Genomic DNA, 13422 nt, shown 5'->3' on the forward strand with positions numbered 1-13422 from the left:
GTAATATTACCGTATTGTGTGTGTATAAGGACCATAAATGGCACCTGTTAAGAGAAATGGTTACGAAATGGATTTCAATTATTTCAGGCGACTTCCAGGATAAAAGTGTTGAAGGACTGACTTACACTGTCTTTGTGTCTTTGTTTAGAAGCAGAGCGACACAGATGGATCCACTTCTCAACCCTGTCATCGCTGTGGTGGTGGGAAAGACTTTCGTTGTGACATCTGTGGAAAAACTTTCAGTTAGCAAGCCGGCCTAAAAATACATCAACGTAAACACACTGGAGACAAACTGAAATACTGCAAAGAATGTGGGAGAAGCTTCCCCACATCAGGTGACTTAAAACGACATGAACTCTTTCACAGTGGGGTCAAAAAGCACCTCTGTGATCAGTGTGGGTCATCTGCAGGTGACCTTAAAACACACAAACGAGTCCACACAGGAGAGAAACCATACAAGTGCAGACACTGTGACAAAAGCTTCTCACGTTCAGGTCATCGTAACGAGCATGAACGTACACACATGGAAGGAAACTACAGCTGTGAGCAGTGTGACAAGAGCTTCAGTAATCTCAGTTCATACTCTGCACACAAATGATCCCACGTTACTAATAAACTGTTTCACTGTTACCAATGTGCCAAAACATTCACTTCATCATCTGCTCTGTGCAAACATCAGCGCGATCACGCAGGGCTGAAATCTAGTGATGGGCAGATGAAGCTTCATGAAGCACTGAAGCTTTTCATCCAATTGGTTCACCCCAGCGCAAAGCATCTTGAAGCTTCATTTGCTCTAGTAGGACATCTACTGGACGTAAAAATATTAGTTGGCATGAATTTGAAGAGTGTGGCCTTTTGCACACAGCCTGTAAATGTCAACAACAAAAGGAGTGTGTAAAACATCTATATTGTAGTGATCCAGTATACTGTGTATATTTATACTGGCAGTATGGAAAATGATTATTTGGAAATGCTTAAAATGGAAATGATCATTTACTGTGAGGTGAAGTGTGGTTGGGGTGTGGACAGTGGTTGTGCTTTTGTAACGTTGAGGTATGGACAGCTACACACTGAGGCTTTGAGCCTCAGTCCTGCCCACATTTTATTCTGTAAAAACTAAATTTTCACTGCTTTTATGACCTTTTTAGTGGGGAGAACATAGCTAGGATTTAATGATTTAACAAATCTTTTAAATCCTTTGTCCTCCACAATGCTAAATGGCTGGGAGTCCTCAATCACCATGCTAACCAGGTCTTCATCTATTTGAGATTGTTCTCCTGAGGAAAGACAACAAAAACAAAGCACAAATATAAATATCACACACGTAACTTATAACAGTTGTATAATATTGTTATATCATTTAGTAACATTACAGCATGCTATATTATCATGGCATTTGATGGCTCACCTGGTCTTGCTCCACAGTCGGTGTTCCCCTTATTCTCATGCAAAGCTCTGTAGTGCCTAAGCATGGATGAGGTGTTGTTGTTATATCCCAGCTCCCTGGCACATAGCAAACACTTCACCTTGTACAAAAGTCAAGACAGCTTAACATAAATTGTATTGCACCATCAGTATTATGAAAATACATCTTCTGTAGAAATTTACATACCTTGTTGGGAGATATAAGATCAAAATGTTCCCACACAGGGGAGGACATCCTCCTCTTCTTAGCTGGCTCCATTCTCTCTTGTTATGCAACAACCTCTGGTGATTAATATAAAAAAACAAGATTACCTTTCATGTGTTTCTGTTTAAGCTCAAATTGATTTGATGGTTGGAGGTTTTCTCAGTGTTCATCAGTCACTCTTGACCTGGTGTTATCATATGGTTTATCTGTTTTATATTTGGAAATGTGGGATTCAGTGTTCTCTCATCACAAACCTGTTTCTCTTGTGCATGAGTTTAAAGCTCGCGCTCCACCCCGCCGCTGCTCTCTTCTCCTCCACTTTTATAAAGAAGATCCACCCGAACAGTCAGGCGTCAGTGTAGGAGAGCAGAGTGAAAGTGGAAGAAAGACAAATTGCAGGTTTCTTTTGAAATGTTAAAAGAATGTTTCTCAGATCATTGTGTTAAATTGTCATAATCGCCGTGTTCTTTAAGACTATCAGCTCTACTCTAAACAACCCTGAAAGCCTCTGCTGACACATGTCATCAGTTCCTTTCTTTCTTTGTAAACAAGGTCGAGTCTGTCAGGTCAGCAATAGTACTTCCTACAGATGACCCATCAGTGTTTATTCCATGACTGTAAACATGTTTCCATTTGTCACTTCAGTCTTTACTCTGAAATACAGGAAATGACATCATGGCTCAAAATCTTTGTCGTTCAAACAATTCTTTATTTAACATCATTTTAACTTCATTTAAGAACTTTAATAAAATACATTCAATAAAAACTTGAGAACAGGAAACTGATTTTAACTCCAACCACTGAAAAAAAAGGTAACGACTGAACACAAACAGAAGAAGAACAATTTATAAAGATTAACATTGAACTACAGGAACAGTTTGATTCATTAGAACTTTAAGGAGAGCCGACCTGAACTCTGTGGAGCCTGATCTCCAGGGTTTTAAGTTGGACTCTGAAACCAGAGGATGTTTCTCTCTCTTCAGATTCACTCTGATCCTGTGATGGGAACGACTTCAGCCCTGCGTGATCGCGCTGATGTTTGCACAGAGCAGATGATGAAGTGAATGTTTTGGCACAGTGGTAACAGTGAAACAGTTTATTAGTAACGTGGGATCGTTTGTGTGCAGAGTATGAACTGAGATTACTGAAGCTCTTGTCACACTGCTCACAGCTGTAGTTTCCTTCCATGTGTGTACGTTCATGGTTGCTACGACTACCTGACTGTGAGAAGCTTTTGTCACAGTGTCTGCACTTGTATGGTTTCGCTCCTGTGTGGACTCGTTTGTGTCTTTTAAGGTGACCTGCAGTGGTGAAGGATGACCCACACTGATCACAGAGGTGCTTTTTGACCCCACTGTGAAAGAGTTCATGTCGTTTTAACTCAGCTGATGTGGGGAAGCTTCTCCCACATTCTTTGCAGTATTTCAGTTTGTCTCCAGTGTGTTTACGTTGATGTATTTTTAGGCCGGCTTGCAGACTGAAAGTTTTTCCACAGATGTCACAACGAAAGTCTTTCCCACCACCACAGCGATGACAGGGTTGAGAAGTGGATCCATCTGTGTCGCTCTGCTTCTAAACAAAGACACAAAGACAGTGTAAGTCAGTCCTTCAACACTTTTATCCTGAAAGTCGCCTGAAATAAAGAGCATCTCTGCAGACGTCCAATTACATTTTACTGTTTCAATTAACACACTCAGTTTACTGGGCTACAATAACTACAATACTACCACCATAATACTACAGCAATACTTATTTAATATTACAGTAACATCTGACTTACACTTAAGTACTACCATACTACTGTTTTTAGGGTACCCATGGTAAACTACTGTAACACTGCAATAATACTGATTTAATACTGCATTAATAACACTGTAATTGTGCAGTTATAACACTGAGCTGACCGGGATACAAGAAAAACACTATTACCCCCAATGACACTGCAATTATAACATTAAATGGGTATTTTAACACTAATGTTTAAAAGTACTAAAGCTATAAGGAAGCAATGATACTACAGCTACAATACTACAATACCATTACGTAGAGCAGGGCGATATGACCAAAAATATTTATCACAATATAGATTTGAAAATTGCGATAACGATATAACTGACGATATAATTGACACTAGAGAAAATACTTTACAACTCCACAATTTTATTAGTGCAAAAAACCCCATCAATGTATTTTCACTTAAACAAGCAGCTGTTTTTTACATTAAAGTTATATAAAAATGTAACAGTGCAAATTCCTCGCTGACAGTTTAACCAAAAGGCATTTCCAGTGGAAATTGGCCGACATATCCTCAGCATAACCATGTATAATATCCACAAAACTTTAAAAGAGCTTATACACACACAATACGGTAATATTATGTTGAAGCACCGTACGTATCACTCCGCGAGGCTCCTGCCTATGACAGCCGTAATGCTCCGACAATCAGTGTTGCTAACTTAGCGACTTTGTTGCTATATTTAGCGAGTTTTCAGACCCCCTTAGCGACTTTTTTTCCTAAAACGCGACTAGCAACAAATCTGGCAACTTTTTCTGGCGTTATTAGAGACTTATTTATGACAACTTTTTAACGTGAAAGCGCGTATCGCTCTTACTCTCAATGAGCAGCGGGTGCTGCGGTGGGCACCTCGCCCGTGCAAAAGCGTTCACAGGCGGAGGATAGTCCTCCCCCAGCTGGTATCAGGGCAGGGCTCCCGCACTGACTGTCAGTCAGTTCTTCTTTTACTGTTATGTTGTTTTGTGGACCACAAAGTTTAAAACTACTTATGAACACACAAAAACACAAAGTAACTCCACCAGAGTGCCTGTTTCGGGTCACTTTTGCCGTCCAAGCCAAGGACGGATAAAGGGTTGGAATTGTGACATTAAAAAAACAATAATTGCTAGAAGAAATTTAATTTGTAGTTCTAAATAAATTCTAAATGCATTTAAGACGTTTTTTACTGACTTTATGTCTCTTCCACAATGTTATTTCTCTCTCCAACAGCGTAGGTTAGAATTACATTAGCATGACCAATTATGCAAATTAGGCGATGACATCATTTAGCGACTTCTAGCGACAACCAATAGCGATTTTCCTTACTGAGGAGTTGGCAACACTGCTGACAATCCATCAAGTGGTGCGGGTTCGTAGCTTAGCAAAGTCGTACTAAAACATTTGACAGATTTTCGAGCGCCGTGTACCGCATAAAATAGTTTCGAAGTCAGTAAACACAACCAGAATCCAAACATAAGGCACACGGGATTATAAGGGGCACTGTCGATTTTCAGAAAAATCAAAGGTTTGATTTTAAGTGTGCTGTATTTACCAAAAAAAACGGTAATAACGACGGTCTGCTGGCATGCTCTACCAAAAATAGTGCTTTGTTGTGTATCTGACGGACGAAAGCTAAACCAGTTCCACACCACTGTCGTTGCAGCATTTTTACAAACCAATTCTGGTTCATCCGTTTCATTCAACGATTCGCTTTCGCCCTTGTCATTCTCCGTCGCCGCCGTGCCTTTTTCGCCATGTGCGTATGAAAACAAAGGCACTGTTGCATGCGCGTTTTACCCATATTCTATCGCGATATTTCATTTTCTTGTCGTTGCCCAACATTATACCGGTATTACAGTGAACGGTATGATATGGCCCAGCCCTACCATTACGTAACGATACAACTTTGTTAACCATAAGAGAAGATTACTGAATGGTTTGGTTTTGTACTTAATTTGTTTTATTTTATTCCATTTACACCTGACAGAGGAATGAGGCCATTTATGCAGAAATAATAACACCATGATATACCACGAAGGTGCCTGAAGATTAAATAACAGCAACATTGCAATTTTCAGCATTTTTAGTTTTTCATGATCGTGTAAACGAAACTTATAACTGAAATGAAAACCTGAATAATGGCTCAGAGCTACTCTTCGGTGCAGTAGAAGTGCTAACATGCTAACACGATTTAATGAGCACACTTGTTCCAAACAGTCAGACTGAACTTACAAGATAAAAATAAAAATACAAACCTCACAGTAACTGCACTTGTAGAGTCTCTTTCTGGTGTGGATCTGTTGGTGTTGTCTCAGGTACTGTGGAGTTTTAAAAGTCTTCTCACACAGGTCACATTGATAAGGTCTCTCCTCAGTGTGGGTAAACATGTGGTGTTGTAAGTGTGCGTCTGTTGTAAAGTATTTACCACACTGATCACACCAGTACACATCTTCTCCGGAGTGAATGCGTAGGTGTATATTTCGGCTCCATAGCTGGCTGAAAGTTTTTCCACAGATGTCACAGCTGTATGCCTTAACTCCAGAGTGGGTAACTAGATGAGTCTGTAAACTGCTACTGTGAGCAAAAGCTTTACCACACTGATCACAGCTGTAAGCTTTAACTCCACTGTGGACGACTTGGTGTGTTTTCAGGGAATTCTTCCAGGCAAACGACTTTCCACACAAGTCACAGCTGAACGGTCTCTCTCCAGTGTGGATGAGCTGATGTTGTTTTAGTTTAGACTTCAAAGTAAAATCCTTCCCACACTCGTCACAGGTGTTTTTTTTCTCTCTCTTTCTTCTGTGAGGTTTGTCGGCCTCCTGAGAGCGCTGACTTCTCGGTCCACGTTGGTCCTGCAGTGACAGAGATACAAACAGAGGCAGTGAGTGAAATGCAGTCATTGAACAAACTGAAGCTTCAAACTCCCTCCATTAACACTAGTTTTAAACCTGAAGGTGGAGTGTGGCACCAAACACCTTAAAGGTCTCTTATCCCCACCTACTGGTAGTAGTAACACATTACATCCAACCTGGTGTTAAAGATAATTAATCATTGTTCAAACACTCTAAAATCATGCCCATCCCTCCTGCTTGTACACAAATATTAATGCTAACACACTCAGAATAGTAATAAATGTTTACCAGGTCTGTACTTTTTTATATTTCCTGTTTGTTTCCTATTATATATTTCTATAATTGTCTAATTTATTCGATAATAATAAATCATATGTAACAGTTACTAGCTTGGTTCAGTGAAGGATGATGTCAGAGTCTGACTGTAACCTGACGTTTTTTTTTACTTTTACTCGCTACATTAAAAAAAAAAAAAATCTGTATTTTCTACTCCTTACATTTTCAACACAGGCTTGTTACTTTTGGTTTAAGTCATTTGAGGGGAGTTATTTCATCACTGCGGGCATCAAAGATCAAATTGATTTGAGCCTAAACAGTAACACATGAAATCCAATCCTGCATCATACACCAGGCTGTGTGGTAAAGTCCTATAAATGGAGCATGTAACGATCACTGTAACACAAACCGTAAATCTTATCTGAGTTTAAAGGTTTAAATCACCGTCAATTTCATCCTTCTATGATTCAGAGTTTGGCGACATTCCTTATCATACAGAGTTCCGTTGGCTGAGTTGGGAAAAAGTTCTCAATAGTTTTTGAGCTCAGCAAGGAAATCTGTCAGTTCATGGTGTGAGATTATTATATTATCTTATGCCACGTTATACCCCTAATTAAAGATAGTGAAATTATTACGTAGTTTTAGTTTGCATTATTCTCCTGACTTCGAAGAAGGTGACAACTATTACAGTTATTAAACTGATTTGTATTACATTAGACTGCTGATTTATTGTGAATGAGTGATATTGTTTTAGATTAGATTAGATAGAACTTTATTAATCCCTCGGGTGGGTTCCTCTGGGAAATTCGATTTCCAAAAAAGCACAGCACCGACAGAAGTTACAGAGTTACAGAATATTATATATACACACACACACACACACACACACACACACACACACACACACACACACACACATATATATAAATACAGAGACAATATAAATAAAATATACGAAGGGGATAAATAGAATAAATAGGAACAAAAAATAAAAATACAAGTGAATTGCACATTTCAAGTATTGAGTCTATTGCACTGTTGACTATTTACAAAAGTATTGCACAAAAGGTATTGCACAGTGAAGTGAAGAGGCACTACAGCTTAGTTGTTCCCCCCTCCTTTGTCCTCCTGTTTCCCCTCCCTCTCCCCTCCAGAGAGGAGTTAAACAGTCTGATGGCGTGTGGGACAAAGGAGTTTTTAAGTCTGTTAGTTCTTGTCTTTGGGAGAAGCAACCTGTCACTGAACAGACTCTTCTGGTTGTTAATGGCTGTGTGCAGAGGATGCTCAGCATTGTTCATAATGTCCATCAGTTTCTTTAATGTCCTTTTCTCTGCCACTGTCACCAGAGTGTCCATTTATGATGCATTATACTGCTGAGGTATAAAAATACTGTTTTCAGAGAGTCATGGCCTTATTTGTCTGATTAGAAGAGAACAGAGCATACCGGAGAGGTTTTCTGCCCCATCTCATCAGGAGGAGATAAAACAGGGAGCCAAGGCCGTCACTTAGGCGCCGTAAGAGAGAAAGAATGTGAATGTTTAGGTTTTATGACTAGGTGGAGGGGGGCTGAAGCTATAAGAATGTGAGAAACACTCAGACGCTTCGAGATCAGGCGGACACCCTCCCGCGCTCATCTCCCCTCCGGATGGTTTATGCTCAAAAGTGTTGAATTGTATGGAATAAAAGATTGTTGATTGAGCATTTATACACCGAGTATTGTCCTTCCTTCAGCCCAAAGATCAAAAGAATTGGGAGATTTAACAATGGACATGACATGTATGATGCAGTGAAGGCATTTCAAGTGAAGCTGTCACAAATGCACCAGTGCAACCTGTCTCACTTTCCCTGTTGCCAAGTAATGTTGAACCAAGTCGGCGCACTTTGCTGATAAACTGAGCGCACTGAGTTCGCGGCGCTTTGGTGACTGTGAAGCACAAAAAGAGAATTTCAAGCTTCTTTTTTACGTGGAAACTGCACCTGTGCAGATTCAGATGGAGCTGCAGTGTAATGGTACACTCAAGGCAAAGTACGACACTGAATGGCCTGCACAGTTTATTAGTTCCATTCCTGCAGCAATGCCCCAGCTCCGTCTACATGCAGCTCCAACCTTGTGTATGTTTTCATTTATTTTTCTGGGGTTTTTGCAGCATGTTCATATTTCTAACTTGCATAATTTTGACAGGATATATTTTTATGAAGATCAAAACATTTAAAGTTAAAGTTGATTTTTTAAGTTTATTTATTCTGGAATAATATTCTTGTCTGTTTTTATTCATATTTCTGTTTAAAAAACATGGTTTTAGTGTGTTCAATAAATGTTTATCTTGTTTGGCCCGCGACCTAAAGTGTGTCTTGAGTTTTGCTCCCTGTGCAGTTGAGTTTGACACCCCTGGTGTAGAGGATGGAAATCAGCCAGGACAACTCATGAAACATCTGCAGACATCTGGTTGAATTCAGTTGTGTACATCCACAGAGAGCAGCAGGTCAGCTGATCACAGCCTGTACATTAAGAACATCGACTGGAGCTCTCAACAGAAATGATTGTGAGCTGTGACTCTTTTCCCCACACTGAGCCACTACAGCTGATTTTAGGGTTGAATCCTGCTGAATCCCACTTTAACCTCTTCCCTGCCCATTTTCCTCTTTAGAGGCAAAGTCACCCTCTACAATGTAGGCATTGTATTATTACATGAATATTACATTACATTAATATAGCACAAGGTTCAGTTAGTTTTGCATAAAATATATATCAGTACTTCATCTTTTACCCCTTTAAGACCTACCATAGAACCAAGAGCTTATGTTTATATTTTTACTAGAGATGGCACGATACCACTTTTTTATGTCCGATACCATAAATTTGGATATCTGCCGATACCGATATGAATCCGTATTTTTTAATCAACAGAACTGTTTTTTTTAAAATATCTTGCTGTTTTTGTATAAGTTCATACTCAAGTTAAAAAACAAAACACTAAAGCTATTCTGTTATACCTGTATGCAAAAAATACACAGCACCCAAATATTTCATAGTTCACTAATAGTGATCAATCTAATACACTTAATCCTACTCCATCCTCCCTATTCTGGTATTTTAAAGAGTAAGTAACCTAAATAATAGGGCTCTAAAACTCTAAAAAAAAAATAGATAGGGAATCACCCACCCTCCACCTCATGATGCTTAATCAACATAATCAACTTTAATTTGATGCAGTGTGAAAAAAGATTCACAGAAATCAATTATTTTTCAAGAATAATTAAATAGATTCAACATCTTTCTTCAACAGAACTGCAGACTGCACAGATGGTGCCTTCCCAAAGGAAAAGTACTATAGCTTACTAGGGTATATTAGACTTAATAATTACTATATACAGTCATGGACTTCTATGCATTTTACATCAGATTAAAACTTTGGGTGTAAGATTCAGATAATTATAAGATTCAGTGCGCCCCAGGGCAGCTGTGGCTACAATGTAGCTTGCTATCGTCAGTGTGTGAATGGGTGAATGACTGAATGTAGTGTAAAGCGCTTTGGGGTCCTTAAGGACTAGAAAAGCGCTATACAAATGCAGGCCATTTACCATTTACCATTTTTAATGCCCTATCGGCCCCCCTGGCTAAACTTTGCTAGATCCGCCCCTGCACAGTTACCAGCCGTCAGCTAGAAAAGGATCCTGGTGTAGAAAGTAATATTAAATAAATTCTAACAACAGCTTATCAAGGTTAAACGTGCTGCTGTTGTTCAGCTGCTGGTTTCCTCTTTCTGGCGCAAAGTGGGCAATAAACAAACAAGAGAGACGGACTCGCGACAGAAAAGCCCATCAGCTGATCATTAATCAGTTTCATGACTGAAGTAGCAGCAGGAGAGGGAGGGGGAGAGAAGAGGCAGTCGCTCCATATATGTTCCATCGTGGGAATGCTTTACAAACATTCAGAGATGAACTTACACACTTGCAAAACGGAGCATTCCTGCTCCAATAGGCCTTAAAGGGTTAATGGAGTATTTCTTAACACTAGTATCTGTCACCTTCTTTGTCGAACTCATTGTTTTCTCTGCAGTGGCTGAGCTGAGTCCACGTAGCTTAAATGTTCCCCTGCTGCTCCGTCAGACTCTTCTCCTCCTGCTGATCAGCTGGGACACAAAACAGAACTTTGTTAAGCTCCACACTGCACTGAAGAGTCAAAGTGTCTCATATGTTCATCTGAGAGCACAAACAACAAATTTTAGCTCTCCTGGGTGGGCAACTTGTTTAAAACATACAAAGGTTTGAGCACCGATACTAAATTCAGCAGTATGGCACACCAGTACCAGGAGAGCAATTCCTCTTTAAAAAAGGCCCTGGCAAAGAACGAAAACAGAACAATCAATGGATTACAATGGAGAGTACAGTGTTTCCCAACCACTGTGCCGCGGCATATATACGTCTGCCGTGAGAAATGATCAGGTGTGCCGTAGTGCCACTGCACTACTTTCAAGCATTCTGCAACCTGTTCTCTAATGTGTGCCTTCCTCCTCTTTGTATATACTCCTCTTATATGTTATTTATTCTTACTGTCTTACTATTTATATTGTTTTCCATGCACAGTTGGTGTGGAGCACCCACAATTTAGTTGAATATGTACAAAGACAATAAAAGACTATTCTATTCTATTTTAAAAACTCTGCAGTACTTTTAAAACACAGATCCCCTCTTAGGGTTCGAGGCTGTATTTGTTTTAAAAATGAATCTCTGGTATCTCTGGTCTATCATTATTATTTTGCTAACAGTTAATCAGGCTCATTTACTGAATACTGATCAGAATTTATCAAATTATCTTTGAAATGATTCTAACAACAGGCCTCTCAGAGTGAGGCCAGTTTTTACAATCACATGCCCTGTGGGCTGACACAACTTTGCGCTGATAAGACAAAGGCAGCTGTGTTTTAGTCTGGAATACATTTATTTTTACCTTTCTTTTAAATTGATTTCATTATAGCACTTTTACCGCCAACATATTTGGATTTTTTTGGCGCTGGAAGTGACCTTATATTGATGATGGCTGGCGTTAGCTAGCTAGCTAGCTAGCTTGGATAGCACGCTGCATTCAAAAACTATGCAGGTGCCACACAGTGACAGAGATGCTAACTAGCGTTTAGTAACAGACTAATAAAATAATAGAAACTCTGATTACACTTAGCTAATTTAAAAGCTTTCTTCTAATAATAACACTGTTTTCTTCTCTGTGTTTCATTAGCATTTGTTAATATTTTCTTGTAAATTAGTTTATAGCAGCTTGACTTGATGTAGAGGCTTTTTCTTTCAACTGGTTCACAAATAACTGACAACAGAGACCGAGGAGAGCAACAGAAAACTTCACTCAGGAGCTAAATTCAAGATTGACTGAACTCAGATCAAAGTTACCTTAGTGCTTCACTTTAGATGAGGAAGAAAAATAAACTAAAACACAAACGCAATGAAGCGGGAACTCCGCGGCTTCTTCTTCTTTGGGGTTTTCTTTGGCGGTTAGAGCTTTAAGGTGCATTACCGCCACCTGCTGGACTAGATGGTTCTTAAACGAAACTAGAGATTTAAAAGTAATTTAACAAACAATAAAAACAAAGTCAAAATGTGTCAGTGTGTTATATTCATGAACATAAACATCAGATGGCTTCAGCTTACCCTTACTCCCATTTATTTAAGAGGTTTTGCTCTCTGCAGGGCGCCACAGTAAGTAAGTATGTGTAGTTTTGCCTGATTTAATAAAGGTTACACTGACTCACTTCTCTATCAGCAGATCCAAGTGTAGCCATAATTTCCCAGGAGGGTACTTGGGTTTGGAGTCTCAGCACAGTTTTCAGATTTAATTAATGGGCTTGAGTACAGCCTGATAATTACAGGCATTCAAACTGCCTGTAATTCTATGGCATTCTGTCTCTATGAAGACATTAGATCTTACATATTTCTTGGTTAAAACCACATTCAACTACTTAACAATAAGCCTGCAGCTGCAATGTGGAGGCAACTAAGAGTTTTGATAAATTTTCCAAAAATCTCATCCAATTAATTCTCCTTTACAGATTGTATAACTTTCACTTTTTACAATAAGAATTCTCCAACAAATGTTTAGAAGAAAATGATTTTTCTTTCATTTGTTTTGATACTAACTGAAACCACAAAGCTCCAGTTTCACACCCCAAACTAACCAACTGTAATGATTATTTTCATCAGCACAATAGTTTTCAGTTTTCAATTTCACATTGGTCTATATTCCCCACATCCTGTCATGTCCTTATCCTTGTTAGGAATCAGAGAAATGAATATAATCAATTCATTAATTGAATTCCACGCTTGTGTTCATCCACAGCAGCTGGACAATAAAGTTTATTGTGACCCTGATACTGCAGCAGAAAAGACTTTTCTGCTCCAACTTTCTGCGAGCAAACGCTCAACTTCTCCCAGCGTGTTGAGCTAATGATTAGTTGGTGTTTTTCTCCAAACACTCTTCTCTCAATGTGTTCACAATAAACTGTGAACAAATACCGAGGAGAGCAGCAGAAGACCTCATTCAGGAGCTAAACTCAAGATTAACTGAACTCACATTAAAGTTTGCTCGGTGCTTACCTTTAGATGAGCCCACAAACCACGAGACACTCTACTGTGGCAACACCACCAGTTTATAAAGAAAAAGAGACGACAGAGAAAAGTTGTTTTGAATGACTAGCCTGTGTGTGATCGTGCATGGCCTGGGTCCTGTGGGACATGGTCATGGAGGCAGGTGTTCTTGGGCGCCTGGGACAGGCTCGTACAAAGGGATGGTCGGCCACTAGTGGAGTCAGCTGCCCCTGGCCTGTGGTTCTCCGTGATTCTCAGCCTTCGTCTGGGGGAGCCCCATCTGGGCTCCTGGGGGC

The 13422-nt window shown here is 39.6% G+C and overlaps 2 long non-coding RNA genes across 3 annotated transcripts; both read right to left on the minus strand.

Moving 5' to 3' along the window:
- Positions 1 to 1024: 1024 nt before the first annotated feature.
- LOC143420485 (uncharacterized) lies at positions 1025 to 3422 on the minus strand. Its single transcript, XR_013100314.1, has 4 exons — positions 1885 to 3422; positions 1613 to 1707; positions 1409 to 1526; positions 1025 to 1277 (listed from the first exon to the last, which is right to left on the minus strand). It is a non-coding gene; the product is annotated as an uncharacterized LOC143420485 (long non-coding RNA).
- A 1934-nt stretch (positions 3423 to 5356) lies between these two features.
- On the minus strand, positions 5357 to 12020 carry LOC143420486 (uncharacterized). 2 transcript variants are annotated; one of them, XR_013100316.1, is made up of 4 exons: positions 11936 to 12007; positions 10815 to 10872; positions 10561 to 10665; positions 5357 to 6256 (listed from the first exon to the last, which is right to left on the minus strand). It is a non-coding gene; the product is annotated as an uncharacterized LOC143420486 (long non-coding RNA). The 2 variants fall into 2 exon arrangements; XR_013100315.1 differs by lacking the exon at positions 10815 to 10872 and having other exon boundaries at positions 11936 to 12020.
- Between the last annotated feature and the right edge of the window lie 1402 nt (positions 12021 to 13422).

Source organism: Maylandia zebra, linkage group LG9 (assembly GCF_041146795.1).
Source record: "Maylandia zebra isolate NMK-2024a linkage group LG9, Mzebra_GT3a, whole genome shotgun sequence".
Taxonomy (NCBI): domain Eukaryota; kingdom Metazoa; phylum Chordata; class Actinopteri; order Cichliformes; family Cichlidae; genus Maylandia; species Maylandia zebra.